This window comes from Haemaphysalis longicornis, unplaced genomic scaffold (assembly GCF_048455015.1).
Source record: "Haemaphysalis longicornis isolate Haplotype H1 unplaced genomic scaffold, Haemaphysalis longicornis Haplotype H1 scaffold_2, whole genome shotgun sequence".
Classification (NCBI taxonomy): domain Eukaryota; kingdom Metazoa; phylum Arthropoda; class Arachnida; order Ixodida; family Ixodidae; genus Haemaphysalis; species Haemaphysalis longicornis.
In genome coordinates, this window is record NW_027526295.1 from 46,306,196 (window position 1) to 46,327,863 (window position 21,668).

The following is a 21,668-nucleotide window of genomic DNA, read 5'->3' on the forward strand; positions in this document are numbered from 1 at the left end:
TACAAACCATACAGTATCTCGCAATCGGCGTTTCGAATCTCTGTCTCCGTTGTGTCCGATTGGAGGCATGGTTAGCCCTATAGTTGTAATATTTACCCGGTACATTTTGTTTTTGCAATTTTCCTTGGGCGACACATATGTCGTTTTTGTATTTTTATTTTTGTAAGGAATGTCTTCGTCACGTTTCAAAATTTTGTAAAATATTCTGTACTCTGACATTTTATGAAGAAGTCGGCCGGAAGCCGGCGAAACACGAGTAATTCAATATCAACCAAGGTACCCAGTGTAGGAGTGGCGGCACTTGATTTGGTGGCTCCGGGAGATCACAGCAAGATTTCCTAGCTTGAGAGACAGCAGATGTCTGATTGAGTTTCACTAATTTCACAGGGCGCCCGTTCGCGTGAGATGTTGCTTGGTTTGAATGAACCATACAGTTTGCCAAAAGAACCTAGAACGGAAACTGTCGTTGAAACTGCAAGCCCACATGGAGCTTTTGTGTACTCTGAGAAAATGTTTGGGGGCAAGCGGATAGGGCAAAGTGCTGTAAAATGACCTTGGAGACTCTGGAGTGTTTTTCATTCTTGTTTTTTCCATGCCACTTTCTGGCATTTAAAAGCTGTCACATATATGTGTAAAAAAAAAGTGGGATTAGCTTTTAGCGCGTGTTCTCGCGTTAGCCTGGAGCTTCTTGAAATGATGGGGTAACCACGCGCAAAGCGTAACTAGATAAACTATTCTCATCATCATCGTCGTCGTCGTAGTAGTAGTAGTATTAGTAGTAATCATCGTCGTCGTCGTCATCATCATCATCATCATCCACTCTACGCCCACTGCCGGGCATAGGCGTCTCCTATCTATCTCCAATTATCCCGGTCCTGTGCTAACTGCGAACAATCTATTCACGCGAACTCCTTGATGTCATCTGCTTACATATTTCTGCCGCCACCGCCACGCTCGCCTTCTCTAGGAATCCACTTTGTTACCCTTAATGACCAATGTTTATCTTGCCTTCGCATACATGCCCTGCTCACACCCTATTCTTCTTCTTAAATTCTTATAATATTTTCTTAACGCGCCTTTGTTCCCTGATCACCTCCGTGCTCTCCTTGTCCCTTATTGTTACACCTATCATCTTCTGTTGCATGACTCGCTGAGTTGTCCTCAATATCAGTTGAACCCTCGTAGTGAACCTCTAAGTATATGGCCCGTAGTTGAGTACCGGTAAGATTAAACTTTCATTCACTTCCTTCTTAATTAAGGAAATGTAGGCTGCCATCCATTACCTCAGAATGCCGGCCAAATGCTCTCCACCCCTTCTTATCCTTCTAATTATCTCTGCCTCGTCGTTGGATCCGAGGTCACAACTTAGCCAAAGTAGACATATTCTCTTACGGCTTCCAGTGCATCGCCACTTATGTCGAACCACTGGGGTCTCCCGAGGCAAATGAGAATTACTTTACTTTTCTGCATAATAATTTTCAGTCCCACGGTTCTACTCTGTTCGCCCAGTGCGGAAAGCATGCTTTGCACTTTGCCCACCCAGTTGCTTAGCAAGGCAACGTCGTCAGCAAATTTTACGGTACTGAGGTACTCTCCATTAACCCTTCGGCCCACATTTTCCCAGTCCAATGTTCTGAATACCTCTTGGAAACATACTGTGGATAACATTGGATAGATTGAGTCTCTTTACTGCTCTCCTATGGAGGACGATGGTAGCTGAGGACGCATTGTAGATATCCTGAATATTATCTCTATGGTACCTCATGCAGCTATATTAACTGTATGCTACAAATATATACCTTGGGCGAAAGCAACAAGCGAAAAGGTTTAATACATTGCCGCCGAACTCCTCAGTCGTCGTCATCATCGCCGCCGGCCGCTTGCGTTCTTTTTCTGGCCGGCAAAAATAGAGTCATAGCGACGGCCCCGGCGGGCTGTGTATATATTTTTTCGGCTTTCGCTATTGCCCAAACTACCCGTTTGCGGTACTCATTGAGTGGGGGTTTTCGCGTCGCTTGTCGCGATCACTGCATGTGGTTAGCCTTTAAAGCATGCACTGCCTCAAACAAGCTTAATTAGGCAACATATATGCCGACTGGACAAGCCTGGAATTATTTACCGTTTAAAGCATTCATGTAATGCCATAATGCTTCGCGTGCGTGCTTGAGGACTTAATTTTGGTAGTCAGCTTTTCCTCTAGCTTTCTTTGTATGCTTGGGCAAAACGTATATACGACGCGACGACATCACTTTTCCATCTTTAGCTGTTGCATCTGCGTCACCGGCCAAAGCGCCTAGCAGACAATAATATTATTGATAGGAATACCGCACAGAGCATTAGACAATCTATTTATATATCTATAATTTATTTTCATGTAAAAGTTAAAAAACAGCAAAGAAAACCGTATCCGCTCTGGAGTATGTAATAATCTATAAATGTATATTAGACGCCCTGCTTTATCTGGAGGCGCGCGGGAAATGCTTTCTTGTTCTAACCCCAACATTGATTTTACACCCTAAGAACTCTTACAATATTTTTATTCAAAGTAAAATTTGTTAATGGCGGCAATTTCGGCAGCAAGACTTCAAACAATCCTCACTTTGCGTACCCACCAAGTCGTTGCCGGCCGTGCAACGTCAAATTCCCTGACGAACTACACACTATGGCGGCACGAAAGGAGACATAGAGCGCTTTCGCAGAAATGATCACGTGAACACTAGCGCCAGATTCTCCTCTAAATAATAAAGTGAGAAACACCATTACATGAAACAACCAAACGAAGCTACCAGTGGCTGCTTGTGCACAGATGGCGCTGTTGTTGCAATTGCGATGTGGCCAGTGTCCCAGCACTGCTGGAGATTGTCAACTACTTCTTTAGCAACAAACGCCCAATATTGCGCCTTGCGATCTAGGCCACCTGAAGTAGCCTGTTTGAACTCTTAGGGGTACAGAGCATTTTTTACTAAGACATGTTCGTCCGTCATTTTAGCCCCGAGCACCGAATCCAATTACTAGTAGACAAGTTGAGGTAATTTAAATAATTATTATATGGGACTGGTTCGAAACAAAAAAAATTCCGAGAAGTAGAAAGATGTAGACACTGCGAACAGACGTTGCCATGAGCAGTACGCTGGCAAGGACATACCATTCTGCTGTCTCTCCTAGGATAGTATCTACCGGCATCACCCCACGCCCTCTGTGACACTCTCCATGCCGCCTTTAGGGATACAGCACATTCAGTTAGACTATATTTGTTGATTTTTCCTATTAAGGTAGATACATTATTGCAATATACGTATTGATGTGATACCGTGGTGTCAACTGCAACAATGGATGACATATTTGTCCTTGACGGCATTCAGAACCTATTTGTAGGTGCCCAAATTAACAATCAATTTAATTTCTGACGCACAACTAATCAAATAAAATTACTCTCTCTAGGTAAATAGCTTTTTTTATATCCTTTTGTAACTGTTGAGGCCACACAACGCCAGTTTCAATGCTTCATACGGAATGAACAACATGCTCTCCATAAGGTCAGTTCTTGTTGTTCTAAGTGGAATGGGCGCTGTTTTAAAGACGATAGTCTTTCTTGGGCTACTTAAACCCAGCAATTTTGGTCTGTCTGTATGTATGTCTGTATGTCTGTCTGTCTGTACGTCTCTCTGTCTGTGACTCGATTCAGCCCCCCGGCCAAAGTAAAATTGACATTCATTCCGCAATAGTCTTATATACTCACAGCCAATTGTAAACGTCAAAGCCCGCTTTATATATTTATACTCGTCAACTTTGTTGAACAAGAATAACACATTACGCAAATATAAGACAGAAAATTAGTACACAAGGGACATTTACAGTGTTCCTTTATTAAAAATTTATGGATGCTTGGTTTTTCGATAACAAATGATATTCTACATCTACTGCAGAAAACCGCCGCCCCCTGGCGGCATATGAAAAATCACGCGGCAGCAGCAACGAAAGGTTCCACTAGCTAGGTTCCACGTTCTGCTGGGAACGCACGTGCAGCACGGCCACACGGTTCTATCAACCTTGTAGCCGGCCGCCTCCATTCACACGCGTCTCCGCCGTACAGCAGCGCTGGCATCGAGAGACCCGCCCTGTAGCAGTGGAACGCGGTAAATTCAAATCGCCTTGCTCAAACCTTTAGTGTGTTTACCTTGGGATGATCGCGGCGGTACAGAAACAGCATGAGAGGTGAGTGGGAAAGCAAAAGGGCGCATTTCCTTGGCAAATGTCCACAAATAGTATCGTCTTTTGACGACATTTGCAACGAAAGGAGCAGATACGCGGCTAATTTTTTTAAAAGGGTGCCTCGGGCGTATGGTTAAACTAGGTGTTTTATACAATATGATATACTTTTTACAACCCGATTAAGTTGCCGTCGACTGCCCTTGTGCTTGTCTGAGTTCGTCGTATTTTACTCGACAAACATCGGTGTCTCCTGAAGGAATCAAATTTGAAGGATTTCCAGGGTGAGCCCATTTTGCGAAGAAGCTGCTGTTTCGTATAATTTCCGAAGATAAGCCAAACATATACCTTAAATATAAAAGGCGGTGCTTCTTACATTCGTACTGGCAAAGTTAGTAAGAAAACGTATCTATTAGTCGCACACTATGAAATTCATGTTCTCCCAAGAAACAACAGATGAGAGCCATTTTTAGTTCACGATGAGGTGTGCGCTTGCGAGTGCGAGTTAGCGTTGTTCCCAAGAAGGAAAATGGTGCTTGATGGTTGAAAAGTATTAGCGTTGTTTAACTGGGTAATATCAAGACCTGCGTAGGGGTGGGCAGCTACCCCATGATGATTGTTCCTTATACTCGGTTCACCAGTGTTTCTTGCTTAACGATAGTTACGCGTATAAAAATGATCAATGATCTTAACTCAGAAAATCTTCTGATGGGCTTTATGCTTGCGCACGTGCACTACACCGGCACCAATAGAAAGACACAGTATGTCTAGAGCAAAGACAAAAGCAGCTGATGAAGACCGGTACTGTCGCGGATCTACTTCCTCCATACGGCGCTTTGTCTCGCTATCAACCGATGTATATCTGTTCATGCATGCCTTCCCTAGCATCTCTACAAAAACAAATCACCTGTACCGCGACAAGCCACAAAATGGGCTCCATCCTTCCCCAAGAATGCGTATGCCAAGCGAAGCTTTTATAAACCTTTGCACATGCCGATGTGGGAAGATATGAATTTCCTGGTCGTTTCAGTGGTCTTGATACTTGCGCTCGGCTTCTCTGGCGGCAGGGCTTGACGCGTGTGCTCGCCCTAAAACAATGTCAACCCCCTTTTTTGCGAGCTGCTGAAAACCTAGTCATTACCGCGAACACCTAATGGGGTCTCATTGTTCACACGGGCGTTATAATCTGTCGTGCTGTACCGATCTTTTTTTGAGATTTTTAATTAAAAAAAATACTGAACGCTATGGTGTATGTCTGATTGCCAAGAAAGATTGCGCTTGGATTTTTTGGCGGGAAATTCTGTGTCCTGCCTCGCCTGACGCATGAGCTAGGCGCCTTGGGCGAGGACTGATGGATTCTGCCTGGGCTTTATTTTTACGGCACGCAACTTTTCCTCCTACGATCCTACAGCCACCCGAGGTGGCGCAGCAGCCGCCAGTGTGGTTGGCTCCACAAAAAGACTCCGGACTGCCCTTGCTGCTGTGGCACCATCTTGGATATGCTTGCATGCCTAGAGCACCTGGGCCTTGCGTAGCATCAAAGAATTCCCGCTTTTGCGTCTGACGCGGCCTTTCTTCGCTCAAGAGGCTCCCTAGACAAGAGAAGTATTTTCTAAGAAGCTCGCTCAAAAAGTAGCAAGACCACGAAATGCTTGCTAATTAGCGAAAATTTGTAAAGGCTGCCCTGATGGTCATTTGTTGTCAAAAAGGTTAGCCGAGAAAACAGGCTGACAAAGTTGTACTCAGAAAACAAACGCAATTGCCTGGTGGTAATGAGTCTTTGTCTTTGAAAAACCCGAGCAAGCTGTCTGCGGAAGTTAGAACTGTGCGAAGGGTCGAATGTAGTGCGAGGTATTACTGACAGCTGTTTAAATTATTGAGCGATAAACGTTTTAGCACTAATGCTTTTTACGAATGGCGTGGAATGCGCGAGTTGCTGTTTTGCGAAATCCCAGAAAGTGGGCAAATATTTTTTTCCTTCTCCATATCCAACACGACTGTGGTTTTGACATCCTGGAACATCATTTTTGATGTCAACGCGCACCTATGAATAGCGCCCCAAGCGGAGAGCGGTCCAACTGAAATACGCAAACCTGCTGCTATAAAGCCTTGGTGATGAAGTCAAAAATAGAAATTAGGGGGATGCTTAGAATATTCTGAGAAGATGAACGCGAAGGCCTAGTTGTACTTTCGCTTTATTGGCAGTTGAACATTTTGTGCTCCACTCGTCATGCCACTGCCGTAGCTTCAACCATAGCCGCGCCTTTGTCGACGACTACTAAGAGGACATATCAAGCAACTCTAGCCTCGTCTACCTCGGCCTCTTTTCTCGGTATTCTCACACTGCGAATACGGTGTGGTGCGTCGTCACCGACAATAATGTGTGATAAATGTTTCAGCAAAAGCGGGGTTGAATACAAGGCGCGTGTAGAATGTTGTATGATCCGTCGCCTTTTGTCACAGCCTCAATTCTCGGTGTTTTTTTTTCCTTTTCATTGCGCCAGCTCCCCTGCTCGCGCTCCAAATTTATTTTCGGCCGATTCTCAAATTTTCTGTACCGCACTTTCAATGAAACATCTAAAGCTGAGAATGTGGCCTTATAAGTCACGTAATTCAATTGGGAGCTTTACAAATCATGCGAGCCATTTGCTAGTGGTAGCCTCGTGGGATCCACGATATTTTGTGGTGTTCAGTGTTTTGACGGGAAACAACTCCGAAGAATTCTAAACTGAAACACGCGGTTACAAGGTCGAATTAATTTTTTTGCCTTTACCGATTGACGAACAACGTGCTGTCGGTAGCAACGTTTACGCAGTATTCAACTTTTGCTAAGACCTCGGCTTGACTGAAATGCCGGGAGACATCCTTCAAATAAGCAAACACAACAATGAGTGATATTATATACCGCGCCTTTATTTCTCCTGATCGCGTTTCGTACAATTTATTCTGGTTTATGGGAGCTGATTTATCTGGCATCAAACAATTGAACCCATTATATGAGCTTCTGAATGCGTATTCAGTGAAAATGTTTACAAAAAACGCATCGCGTGGTTGATCTCGCTGTTGTTCACGGAAAGTGGCCTGGGCAGACTGCTGACGGGAGCACGCTTTTGCTGCCTTGTGAATTAAGGTCCCTAGAATTACTAAGGTAGCGCCAACTGCTCCCTCCTTCTCCGCTGCCCTCCTCTTTTTTCTCTCCCCTCACCCGCGGCACCGCGGTCCCTTTAACTCCGCGGCGGGGCCGCCATGTTTGTTGGCTTCCTCAGAGCAGACGCCCTCGCAACGCTTCGGGCCACTCGCTGCAGTTTTTCGTGCAGTTTGCTCTTGTTTTCGCGCCGCAATCGCTCTTTGGTAGCAATAATAGTATTTCTAGAGCCCCGTTTTACCAACACGCATTAAGTGAGGCTGTTTTGTTGTATATTTTTTGTCTAGAAGGGGATATTTGCGGGGTGGATGCCGCGGGCGCATTCGGACAGCGCGGTGTTTGTTTACGTGTGCGGCATGCTCAGAATAGTTCGTGAACGCGACAGGATCGAACGTGGACGTTTCAAACTGCTCTGTTACATAGTATTTCTAGAGCCCCGTATTACCAACACGCCCCAAGTTAGGCTGTTTTGTTGTATATTTTTGTGTAGAAGGGGATATTTGCGGGATGGATGCCGCTGGCGCATACGGACAGCGCGGTGTTTGTTTACGTGTGCGGCAGGCTCAGGATAGTTCGTGAACGCGAAAGGGTCGAACGTGGACGTTTCAAATTGCTCTGTTACAGTAATTCCGTTCTTGCATTTGCGCGATTAAGTTGTGGTCGTGCAAGCGCTGCACAGAGGGCTTGCACATGGTTCGCGGTGACCTTGGTTCGCGGCAGTTCGAGCGCTGCGCAGGCTTTTTTGCGTTCGCGTTTTTTGCGTTAGTTGTAGATTATTAGGCAGCGCTCAATATGCGTCCCGCATTAGCTACGGACATTCATGCCACCTTTATTCCGTGCACTTTCCGGTGCTTTGACGCTGTTGCAAAATATGTCACCTTCACGTCGTTATAGGCTGCTGTCAAGGTCAAAGTTCTCGCGTCTCCTCGTTGGCCTCGCCCAAGACGGCTGTACTTTTGGCAGTGCGTCCGTGGCATAGCAATGTTCGTGCGATTGGCGTTCACAATTACTTCGAGTAGGGCCCTGTCGGGCATATCTGGAACAGGCTCGCACAAAGAACGCGCAGTTAAAGAATGCGCTCAGCTTACAATTAGCTGTAGTGCCCAGTTCTATAATAACTACCGTATTCCAAGGCCAGAAGCGCGCTAACAAGCACAATTGTGAATCCTTTTTATGCTGTACAGCTAATGTTGATTCATGTGTGGGTTACAGCTTGCTACAGCCGAGCTGGCCGCGACTGCACTGACCTTATTCGAGCAGCCGAAGGCACAACAACTCGGCATCGCGAAGCTACATAAAGTGAAGCCGACGCAACACTTGTTTGAAACGAGCAGCTGACTCTTCGGTTATTATCGGTTGTTATACGCAGGCGCCTCCGATAAGGCCTGCTCCGAGGCAGCTGAGCCTAAAATGGCGAATTTAAATGGACAGTGGCGGCGAAGAGAAGAACAAACAAGCAACGCGGGGACGAGGTACTACGTCACTGGCCGTTCGCCAATGGCGCGCGGCGTTCGCCGGCGAAAAAGAAAATGGCAAAAAACGAAGGAGGAAAGGAGCGCGGGGGAGGGACAAAGGCGGCGAGATCTAAAGATGGCGCTACCTTAGTAATTTCAGGGACCTTATTGTGAATGGCCCTGCAGCGACGCCTACTATCTTCATTTTGAAGGCGCCACTGCTCTTCTTTTTTTTCTCATCGCTGGTAAAGACAGCTTAATATTATACCACCTCAATTTTTTCTTCCAGAGCGACAGAGTTGTATAAGGTCATTTCCTTGTCTTCAACATTTATTCCTCAGTCGTTTTGGTTTTCTCGGTGTTGTCGGAGAATCTAATGCCTTGGAGCGACAAAGGCGAAAGTAATAAAATGGTAGACTCGGGGCTCGAGCGATTGGCTGCGCCGCTCTACACTACGTCATTCTTCCTTGCAAGGAGAAGGGCTTCCAGCGGGAGCACAAGCTATACTCATCAGGTCTCTGCAGACGCTCTGTTACATTTTCTACCAGCTCTGTGACAAGGTCGCCAATTTCTAAATCACGTTTTAATTATTGACTACAAACGCAGCAAAAAATTGCTACCATGGGGTTACTATGGTTGCTGAGACTTCTGATGTCTTACAGCGTTCAGAGCGATGGCTCAGCCACCCACGGCATTCCTCTCAGGTACCGCACACGCCTCATATGCGGAAGGTAACCGGTTCGAATCTGCGTACCACGTGAAACCCAGCGGTTTATTTAATCGGTGCACGTTTTGATTGCGGGCGAGTGTTGGCACTTGAAGGGGCATTCAAGCCTGCACAACCCCTTTACCGGTGCGAGGGTCCCATGATCATTGTTTATCCTCATCAATAACATCGCATTGTCCGCCGGCTAAAGAGACTGGCGGCTAAAATGCTCCGTGTCTGCACAGCAAGCGCCAGTTCTATGCTCAAAGCCCAAAGGCACCGTCTTTGGTTGTTTTTATTTGTTTGCGTTACTTAAAACACATTTCTTTTTACCACGCGTGAAAGCTTTTGGTGCCGCACTCGTGCATTGTAAGCAATATTTCCGGTAGTGTTGCTCAATTTACGCCGGTTCACGCGATTATTCTGCGCTTGTCCGTTATTTGATTAATTTTATGTCGTTTTTAAACATTTAGCGTGGCTTCTTCAGATCAAATGTTTACAGCACTGACACAGCAAGGACGAAGAAGAACGTTACACCACACGCGCTGTACTTTGTCCTTCGTGTGTCTGCGCTGTAAACATTTGACATGATCCAACTAGCCCGACTGGCTCTTAGTTCTTCTGATCATTAGCGCGGTTTTATCGGTAGTTAGATGAGTTTTCATCAGCCTTCTTTTTTGTTTCGGGAGTTTTGTCCCCTTTATGGTTGTTTTTATCTATCCCGCAGCAGCCTGAGCGAAGGCAGGCTGCAGTAAGCGTAACTGCTTAGTGTTTTTGTTTTCAATTAGCTGTGTCAGGCGTGGTTTAGGTTGGTTATGCCTTTTAATATTCCCTTTGAATTCTTTTTATCTGCTTTAACCAGATTTCTACTGTCAAACGACACCCACTCAGGTGCCGACCTCTGCGGGATATGGACCCTGGATGTGCCGCCGGGCACGTGCCGGTAAACAACGTACATGCGACTCCCCGGCCTGGTGGTCGGTCCTTGTGCAGGCACGTAACGCTTGGAAAGTTGACCAGGCTTGTGCGGTAAATCACACTGATGAACTGGGGCAGCTTGAAAATGCAACTTCTTTGCGGTGTTACACAAGCGCCCTCAGCGTGAGTGATCGAGATTCGATTCACAGTGCCGAAAAACTACCGTGTTTTCTTAATTGGGAAAATTTGGCTCCTGAGACATCATACAGCGGGTCTCTACTTGTGGCTACTTTTAAATGCTTATCAGATATTACCGCATGACACGTTTTCACTTTAGATATTGTTCCTAAACAAGCTAGGAGGGCGCAGCGCGCGACCACAATCTCTGCCCATGAACGGTTAAGAGGCTATGTACCTGGGCCATGCCAGCCATGCCCCTAGCGCTTGCATCGAATGGTGAAGAAGACGATGTTCGATGTCGTTCTTACTGTTGCCGGCTTGTCTGACTGGTCGTGAGTCCTCCTGCTTGCCAATTGTAAATACGTGTAAATACACCACTGTTTTTGCATCTCCCTCGTAACAATGTCTTTCAAGAACTTAAACAATAAACATAGTTACAGTACGACCAAAGGGTTCTATTTAAAATGTGGTTACTGTGTCGCGGCGGAGTTTCTACGTTGCAACACCTCCCCCACAGAATCTTTTAAATGATGTAGGAAGGTGGAGAATGCAGGAGCTTTCGTTAATCAGGTATTCGATGAGTAAAATTTTTTGTATTCTTCTTTTACTGCTCTTGTGCTCTCTACTACATAGCAACTTTTCTGATACCCTTGAACAAATGATCCTGATGACACAAAAATAATACACACTTCACTATCATTACGCACAAACACGCAATATATTTGGTTCAACGCTACCACCGCATTTGTTATGTTTGTTGTAATCAACTGCGCCCTTATTAAAAACTTCAGGTAATAAAAACTGCAGCACCAAAGAAATGTTTATTGAAGTTACACCCGATAAACATAACAACAATGCAAGGTACTATGTCCAAACAAACTGAAAGCTGCACTGAAGCTATGGTTTGGTTCTGTGTCTCCTGCAGTGGTAGTCGCCTAGCAGAGCTCCTTGGAGAAGTCGGGGTACCCATCGCCGCATGTTAGACGAAACGCGTCCATACAAGGCTTAGGTATGTTGTCCACCGCCGACTTCGCCACCCATAGCACGCACACTGCAATATACCATACAAAACACGATTATTGCTCGGCAATAAATACTCTTTATTAAATACTATTTCGTCCTCCCTATGCGTTTCAGGTTAAGGGTAACAAAAACGCCCTACTCAATAATTTAGAAAACCTTCACATGGTACTAAGAAATTATTCTGAGCCATTTTTGTCTGTGAGGTTGGAGGGAAAGCGAATCTGGAATCCGGGAAAAACGAGGTTTGCCTATTAGGGTGATAGAAGAGATTGAAATTCAAAATGGATGCCGGCAACTACTCTTGAAGAAGGGGCCTCCACCATGAGAGGCTGCAGTGATCTAGGCACGAAAGCACTTGCAAGGCCAGCAAGAATGGACGTGCCGCCGTGAACCACGGCCTCGAATTGTGAAAGGAAACTGGACACGCATGCGCTCACAATGCCAACAACGCGAGGGCTGTGCACCCTAAGGCTGGAACACGTTCGCGCAGAGGGGAATTTATAAAAAACTCGAGTATACTCATATTGAACCTTGATCACTCAGGTCCTTTCGTTTATTAGTTGCCTTATTTGCGCCACGTTGTGGGAAGCCGAAACACAGACACTCCACATTTCCCGCCACTTTTTTGAGGCGATCCGAGAACTAATGGATGTAGGGGATCATCACTGGTCTCATTTTTCAGATTTCTCGATTTTGTCAGCAATGTTTCTGCCGCCTTTTCTTTCAGCGACAAGACTCGCAGCCGCACTCGCAATGGTTTCCGCTGCATACCATGCACTTTTTCACGGGACACCGGTGTCGTTACGCTACTGCCGACATGCACTTCACATGATGTATAATTTTATAATTTCGAGTGGGCCGAATTGTACCCCGACAATTTTTTTTTGGCCGGAGAATATAGATCTAGCATGCGGTTCATGCATAATCATATGTCAAGCTACTGCCAACACCAATTTTCTGTCATTTCGGGCATGAACCCAAGTCCTTCAGCATTGATGTTAAAAACGTTAAGATAGTCAAGAGCACCGGGTCTTTCTTGATGTTCAACTCTTTTTAAAATATAAAGATTATCATCAACATGTCTAACCAAGTTGGCAACTGTTGCTGCCTCTAGCCACGTGGCAAGATGTTAACAAAATTCACTAAAGCCGGGTCACTTAACTTCGGTGCCATGCACAAACCAATAAACGTCCATCCCTCCGAACAACGTGCTCGTCACTCAAATGCACCACAGCGGAGGAAAAATAAAACCTGAGTAATTCTAAAAAATCTGAACTGGACACCTTTACAGAATTCTGTGAGGCCACTGTACCGAAATCATCTATTGGAGTCGTCACAGTTCACCATCACAATGTGCACAACGAACTTGCAGGGGAATAAACGTTTCCTTGAAGGACAGGATCCCGAAAGAATTACTCCAACAGCTTTTCTCTTTGAAATTATTCTATAAAACTCGCTAAAATTACCCCGTTTCAGTGATTTTGAAGAGGACCAGCCAAAGTTAGCTTAAACACTTTATCTCGACATCAACTTAGAAAATATTCAGGTACGCTGTATATATAGTGAAGTTTTGGCCTCTATCATCGTCCCATGATAGCGAAGTTTTCTTACTACAAAACAAAAGACAAAATTCTTAAGGTTCGTACTTAAAAGAGCTAAATGTCGCCGTCACCGAAGATTTTTCTCCTGCTACGCGTCAGGCTCGAGGAACGCTTGTGGCGTTTGCCAAAAGCCAACCAGGTTCACCGCCTTTCAAGCTACCCCATACTAAGCTTATAATTAGCAAAAAGCATACACGTACGACCATTCCAGCAATGGCATTAACGAACTAGGACCGCAAAGAAAACATAGCCAGGTGCATTGCGATGCCGCTTCAGCACGTTTCTTAACGACGCGCGATAGGAAGTGGCATAAAATTATGAAATGTATCCGTGCTTTTCATGACCATTCGGAGTTTTATCAACAAATGGGATGCTTTAGCATCCGTCATCAAGACCTGTAACGCTGACATCATCGTACTAACAGAAACTTGGTTGCACGCACAAGTTCGAGATCACGAAATTCCACACCAATGTCATTTTTTGTTATATCAATGTGACCGCACGATACGGTGAGGCGGTGGCGTTTTGTTGGGTATCTCTAACAATGTTTCGTCACAGAACATCCACGTTACCAGCAACCACGAGATTGTGTGCGCTGTTGTTGAAATAGGGTCCCGAAAGTTCATAATTTCTGCCTGTTACCGTCCCCCCCTACTTTCTAATCTGATTTTGTAATCGAGCTTCAAGATATTTTAAGCATACTTGTTTCACGCTATCCCATGTCACCCCTGTTTTTGTTGGGGGATTTTAACTGGCCGCATGTACAATGGGATGATGAACAACGTCTTATTTTTCCCTCCTCTACTTTCACTCAAGAATTCCTAGGTATGTGCTGTCTTTTTTCGCTAACTCAGTAAGTCAAAGAACCAACAAAAAAAACGAACTTAACAAGTAACACTCTTGATCTAGTACTTACAACCATGCCTGACCTGGTTTCTAACCTCAGACATTCACCAGGTTTCGGCGACCATTGCTTACTTACGTTCGGTCTAAATTCATTACGTCCAAAAACAATGAAAGAAAGTAACCCTGCCCGTAACTATACCCGTGCGAACTTCGAGGCCGTTAACAACGACCTATGCCAATTTCTTGAAACTGTCTTAAAGATTTTTATGATAAAACTGTGGAAAAAACCTGGAGCATATTTACCTAAAAAGTAAGCGAGCTCACGAACAAATACAGTCCTAGTCACTTCATCACTTCACGTCGTAATGTTCTATGCTATACAAATAACCTTAAACGTTTATCTAACAAGAAAAAACGTCTGTACATATCAGCTAAACTTCCAAGGAATGATGCGCATTAGGTGGCTTACAAAGTGGCTAATAATAACGATGTTGCGGTGCTGAGATAAGGGAAAGTAACCTTTCTGCGTACCGTATTACCCAATAAGTAAGTTACTGACACTAAAATGTTTTGGCGTACCATCAATCCTAGTGATAGCGATAATATTCACCTAACCGACAGCGATGGTGATTCTATTCCTCCGGAGGCATGCGCTCATGCTTTTGATAAAAGCAATGTGGGTAATTTTTTTTGTCCGAAAATGTTTACTGACCCCTTCTAAAATTTTCAACTACCCCGACAAGTTTCCAATTTTTATAGAACCAAGTGGAGTAGCCAAGCTAATTAAATCACTGAAATTTTTTTCTGTTACTCGTTGTGAAGATATCACCCCTAAATTCTTGCAGAGCACATGTGCCTACTCATCCACAATTTTAACAAAAATTGGTTCTTTGCCTGCTGACTGGACGGTTGAGAAGGTGATTCCGCTTCATAAAGCACGAAACAAACACTCACCGCTTGAGTAGAGGCCTCTTTCACTACAAGCATCCCTTTTAAAACTCTTGAACATGTTCTTTTTTCCCACCTTGTAAATTTCTTGGAATAAAATTCATTTTTTGCGCGATCACAGCATGGTTTTCGCACAAGTTGCTCATGTGAAACACAGTTGGTATCTTTCACACATGAGCTTTATGCCATACTCGATCGATCATCTGCTTATTGCATATATCTAGACTTTTCGAAAGCATTTCACAAAGTGTGCCATAAACTACTACTACACAAGTTACGTCAGCTTAACGTTGAAATAAAACTTCTTGCGTGGCTTCAGATGTTCCTAACTAATCGCTCGCACGCAGTTTGTTTCAATTAAAACAAAAATTCTACTGACACCGCTGTCCAGTCAGGTGTACCACGAGGCTTTGTTCGTGCCCCTCTGTTTTTTTTAGTATACAATAAAGATTTGACGTCGTGTTTCTCACCTAACATAAATTTGTTTCCCGACAATTACGTAGTGTAGCGCGGTATCTTTTGTGATAACGACCTCACTAACCTTGAAGCTGACCTAAATTCTATTTCATCTTGGCGAATGGAACTTAATGTTAACAAGTGTAAATTCATGCGCGTATTGATAAAATTCATGCGGGTATTGAGAAAAAATAACAATTACATGTCTATTATCTTCGTGGCACCGCCCTAGACTCTGTTTCTTCTTATAAGTAACCCCGTGTTAACATCACTAACAATCTCACCCGGTCCGTTTATATAAAATATATTATTCACAATGCAAATCGCACGCTCTGTTACCTCAGGCACAATGTTTCCAAAGCACCATCATCTCTTTAATTACTGTTGTACAAAACACATATCCCGCCTAAATTAGAATATGACTGTTCAGTTTGGGACCATTTATTTCACAATCTCATTAACACACTGAAAATGGTCCAAAATAATTCTGCATATTTCATTTTGCCGAATTTTAACCGAACAGCCATTGCAATTGATAAGAAATCTACCCTTAACCTTCCATCCCTATAAGTTCATAAAATTTTCCGACTGTCTTTGTTCCACAAAATATTTCCTCACCAACGCCTGCACGATGAACTCATTTTGCATTCATTGTACGTTTATTCCCACTTTGAGCATGCTCACAAGGTCGGCATAGCATGGAGCCGAACGAACGTATTTTATCAGTCGTTTATTCCCCGAACAGCATTAGAATGGAATCGCCTTCCCTCACCAATAGCAATCGTTGTTAACCATACGCTTTTCAAAAATGTCATAGTCAACATTATATAAACCATTCCTTGTTGTGTGTAATTCTGTTTGCTTGCTGCGTTTTTTTTTCTCCTGCCTAATTTTGTGTAAATATGTATTTTTTGTATAATTTTTGCTGCTTTTTTGTTGTTTTACGCGTGATTGTAACCACTCCCCTCTATATTGCCATTGGCCTTGAGAGAATTACTAAAATATAAATAAATATGTATAGAACAGTGTTGTCATATTTGGGAAGCATGTGAGGCATAAATAAATACGTTTCAATGAAGTAGCGCTACATCCCTGAAGAAGGAAATGTTACGCATGTCTAGTGATCATGTAGCCTTTAACTGTGCTGTCTTAATTATCTTTGCCGCAAAGCAGAACAATGCCTTGTTGTTTAAAGTAGTAACGAAAGTTTTATGTTGACTAAGCACACAATTCACAAATGAGCTACAGCATTCCATATCCTGTCCCTATATTCTTTGTACCTCCTGTGAAGAACTCGTGCCTACAGGGTGTTCACCGATATAAATATGTCCCACTTTTTTTATATAAGCAGCCGACTGATATGATTAACCACGCTCAAGGAGCAGTGCCCTTACGGTTGTCCTGGTAGTACGGAGATATTGTAACCAAACATGTCTGATAGTCGCTGTACTTCATGTAACCAGTGAAGTTGTGACAGGAATCTGAAACAAAAGAGCATGTTTACAAGGTTTGTTTTCAAGATGTCGGTATAACGTGTCATTCATACTGTAAGCCGCTCCTTCATATCCGCAGATTAGAAGACTGGTAAGGCTGTCGGAATGGGATTGAAAATTGGCCTGTTGCATAGCTGTGGCTATATCTATGACTTGAACAGTTCAATACAATCATGTTTTAAGTATCCTGGTAATTGGTTCCTTAAGTACACGAAGAAAACATTGTAATGCAGGCTGAAGCACGTAGGATAAGGCATCCGCGCAGCTATTTGCACGGCTTGTGTGCATGCCGTTGAAAAATGCAGTCTTTGTCATCCATCTGCAGTGTTTGATGTACTCGGTACCAATATGCTACACAGCCGCCGCATCGTTTCCGTCTTCCTTGTACAGGATGCCAACTGGGAAGACGTCTATGGGGAGGCACTAGCACTGCGGCCTATGAATGGCACTGACGGTCGCCTCCCATAAAAACAGCTTTATTTAGGTCTCTCAAGCTGCTTAACACAGGAAATGTAGGTTGTTGATGAAGTATGTGTTGTTATCAGCGGTATAAACGCATTTTACGAGGATATGACTAATGTTTCCTAATAATGAACTAACAAATTTGGATTTCCACGCTTTAACTTATCCATTATTTGGGGATATTCCTGTTACCAGACTGTTACCAAGCATACAGTATGCTATGAACTTGTTATTTCGACTCCTGCTAGCTCCCATCGCCTTTTCAATGCATCTTTTGTTTTTGTAGAGTTAGTAACGTGGTCCTCTTTAAGGCACATTTTCATTGCCACTTCTGCACTGAATTGCGGCCAATCTACAGCCTCCCCTTGCCCACTTTGACGGTCACAGCAGGAGAGCCACATTTTATATAAATCATAATCAGAGATACGTATAAAATAGCGTGTGTACTGTATAATTGGTGATTTATTGCTAATCTTCTTCGCTGCCCAATGCAATTTTCAAACATTTTATATCATGTCCCTGTATAGAGCTGCGTCTTCCCGTTTTCCAAGCGCTGTCTTTCGGTGCCATTGTGTTACAGCGATGGCCGACTGGTTACACACCTTCGCGCAAAATACACATCCTTAACCGCTTTCCAAGGTATGTGGGGCAGAAGGTGTTTACTCAACCTCGACGCATACTTTTGAAGGCGCTGTTCTAAAATATATGATTGTCACCGCTATCATTCCCAATTCGATGACCCGTCGGTGTGTCCCAAGTACTCTAGAGGTGTTTGGCGAGGTTTCAAGTTGATTGTTTTCAGTAATCACCCGTAGTACAAAAGCTGATTCATTTGATTCTATTGTTTATTGACCGCATTAGTGATCTGTTAACTACCTGAGAGCAATGACCAAATGCACACCAGTTGAGAAACACTTTGTGCCCTATTTTTTCCTCCCATTGGAGATGGCCATGCCGAATTGCCAGAGTGTCAATACCGTACTTATCACATCGAACCCGCTATACCATTCTTATTTACTGCTAGTGAATTTGATCGTCAGTCACAACGTCATTGTAAGTGAATAAATAAATGGCTAGAATTGCCGCGAATGTCATAAATATTGGTGTCTCATTTTTCTACCGGGAATGCAAGATCTGTCGAAGGTTTTCTTCACAATTACGGCTCTGAAGGGACCACACTAACCCATCAAAAATTCTCTAACATCGGAATACAAACTTTAACACGGCCGACGCTATACACCGCCATTTGTACAGTAAAAATACAGAGCAGCTTGTTCTTTATTTATTTATTAACGTTAACAGAACCTGTGTGGAGAGTGGAAAGTAAGTGAGGTAAGAACTTCCCTAGTTATTTTTCTTCTTTTCTATACTGTAACCCCTTTATTGCAATACAACATTGCCTCGCCAAACTGCCTTGATAATAAGTTTGGCTTGGGTAATGCAGTAAACGCGTAGAAGTAAGGAACCAATTGTATAAATTTGTTAGGCTCCCTTCTACAGCAGCATTGCGATTCCTTTCCGGATGTCAAGGCGGATTAGGAACGCGCGTTTTTTCGGTGGCCTGGTTGTCGTGCACTTCCCCTTGCTCGTACGACAAAGCTGTTCCATGGGATGACAAGGATTTACGCCAAAGCTACGTTGTTAGGGCACGTTTAATTTGTGTTTGAAGAGTTATCTGTCCTGAAAAATAACTGGTACATGTTTAATAGATTTGGCTACATTTCAATACTGTACTGTTCCGCAACACCTACTGTTCAACATCATAGCTTACATCAAAGAAATGAACAACCGAATTGTTCGACCTATGTTTCTACATAAATTTACTGAAGAAAAACATCAACGTAATTGTTCAAAATGAAACGCTGCGTGAGGTTTTCTGCTATGTTCCACGCAGCTGTACGGGGACATTCGGCGGATCTGCTACTCAAAAAATATACTTCGCCTGAAGTATTTAACAGGCTGCCACGCTGGGAAGGTTGTTTGTTTCGACCACGTGGATTCGCTGCCACTGAAAATGCGAAAAATTACAAAATAGAACTCCCTACTGAAATAGGTTGGCCCTCGGCACCGCCAGCCATCAGTTTTTAGAAGTAACAAGTAAATCGCTCAAAAAATGTATAGAATGCCTAAGCACTAGTCATGCATGATTTCGAAAGCATGAGTGTTAATTTGCAGAACACCACGTGTTTCTTTTTATTTTAATCATACTGTAGCTCTCTCCATTCCTTCTTTCGGTTAGAAAGACTCAGCACACAGATGCATTCGCATCGCCAAGAAAAAGATAGCATATGGTGAGGACGGAATTCGCTTGGAAATCTCTGGTAGTTAAGGTGTTTCTACACAATTACAGCTCGCAGTTATATCTCTGTTTTATCTCTTCCTGCTGGTGTACTCTAACTGTTGTCGTAGTAGTCCGTTATTAATAAAGGGGAGGCCATGCCGCCAACATGTGGGAGGGTAAAGGAGAAAAAAGAGGAGTAGCATAGGTATAAAAAGGATGTGTTCATTAAGCCCACTCAGGAGTTCCTTTCAAGAAGCGGAGTCCGGGCTAAGGTAGATCCTATATTGTCTTATTGGAGCATTTTATTTTACAATACCAATGATCAAAACGTGTTTTGTGCACGTATGGGACTTTTACTTACCACCATCGATGTAGAACCATGTCTGGTCTATCTTCGTCCCGTAATGTATCTCAAACAACGAGCTTCTTCTGCATTAAAGAAAAGATAATTTGTATCGAGATGACACACTAACGCAGCTTGCACTTGAAAAAAGAGCAGGACGTGACACAGCTATAGTTTTCGATCTGCATCATCCAACGTGGGCGAGACACACGAACGCGGCACGTAAATAGAAGTGTTACAAAGTAAGTTTTGTATAGTACCGATTCACAAGCAACCTTTCTAGGATGTCACATTGAAATGTAGCTGATAAGCGCCTATTTAGGCAAGCAGCCTCATACGGACATTGCCAACAAAAGGTGGCCATGTGTTCATTTTATTTACGAGTTGAATGTTTTGATACGCGAGCTGCTTTTAATTTAGAAATAAAGCAAAAGACAAGTTATTTTTATTTGATGCATGTTAATGAGATCTGGTAATATTTTGTGGTTATTGTTTTATGTGGCAACCTACGGCTAGTTGCCGTACCGTACGGCAACGTACGGTAAGGCAGAACGTTAGATGGGCAGATGATTATCGGGCAGATTAGATTAGATTATATGGGCAGATTAGATGGGCAGATATTTATCGATTAAAGCAGACTTCTTTAATCGATAAATATATGACTCTACAAAACAAAGGCTACCGCAATTAAAATGCCACCGCAGTTGGGAATGTGTTGAGCAGTTTTATTAAAATCGGGAATAACTAAAAGATAATGGTGTCTTGACACCTGAGCGACCTCTATTGCAGTCTTTTAGTGCCCTCCGTCGAGGTACATGGCAGCCAAAAAGAAATAAAACACGTATAGATTGGTGTAGCTGATGGCGATCACCGAACGCAAAGATCACTACTCCTATACTATGTACCGGGTCGGTAGTGTCGAGCAGTGGCACCGTTGGTCCCGTTCATTCTTGTACCTATTTAGAGACATTCCGTCCCCTTAAAACATTTAGCATCTGGGGCCCAACAGTCACATATACTAAGCACTTTCAACGGCCACTTGTTTTATGTACTCACGCCATTGTGCCCTTCGGACCCACGAAGTTCCACTTGTACGACACCTCTCTGGTCTCCTCGTTGTACCGAGTTCGCGTAGCATTTAGACAAGTATAATACGGACAGTCGCTCGACGTGTAGGCCGCTACAGCCTCTGGAAGCTTGCCCATTGCCTGCGTGCAAATATTTTAGAAAGTTCTGGTGTGTAAACGGTATACAAGCAATACCTATACTTTCTATTGATTTTCAGTAAGAAACATGCAACACAAAATTTCAGGGCAATGAGGTCGTTCAAAAAATTGACAAGAACACCGACGCACTCCTTATGCACTGGTTGCGAAATTGCAAGCGTTCAATTGCAGAACTGCTTGTGTCCTCTGGTTATTGCTTTCAACCCTTAGTTCCCTTTTTTTCTTTCCGTTAAGACAACTTAGCACACAGATACATCCGTATCCTCAAGAAAAGAGGGCATTCACAAATGTACGTGGCTTTGAAATCCCTGCCTGAATGGAGGTTCCTATAAAATCACAAATCGAAATTTTGTCTGGCAAATCTCCTATTGTCCGCG

At 43.6% G+C, this 21,668-nt stretch overlaps 1 long non-coding RNA gene across 1 annotated transcript; it reads right to left on the bottom strand.

The window, feature by feature from the left end:
- Positions 1–11,487: 11,487 nt before the first annotated feature.
- LOC144167090 (uncharacterized) lies at positions 11,488–21,267 on the bottom strand. Its single transcript, XR_013321841.1, has 4 exons — positions 21,122–21,267; positions 20,084–20,151; positions 16,881–16,967; positions 11,488–11,663 (listed from the first exon to the last, which is right to left on the bottom strand). It is a non-coding gene; the product is annotated as an uncharacterized LOC144167090 (long non-coding RNA).
- Between the last annotated feature and the right edge of the window lie 401 nt (positions 21,268–21,668).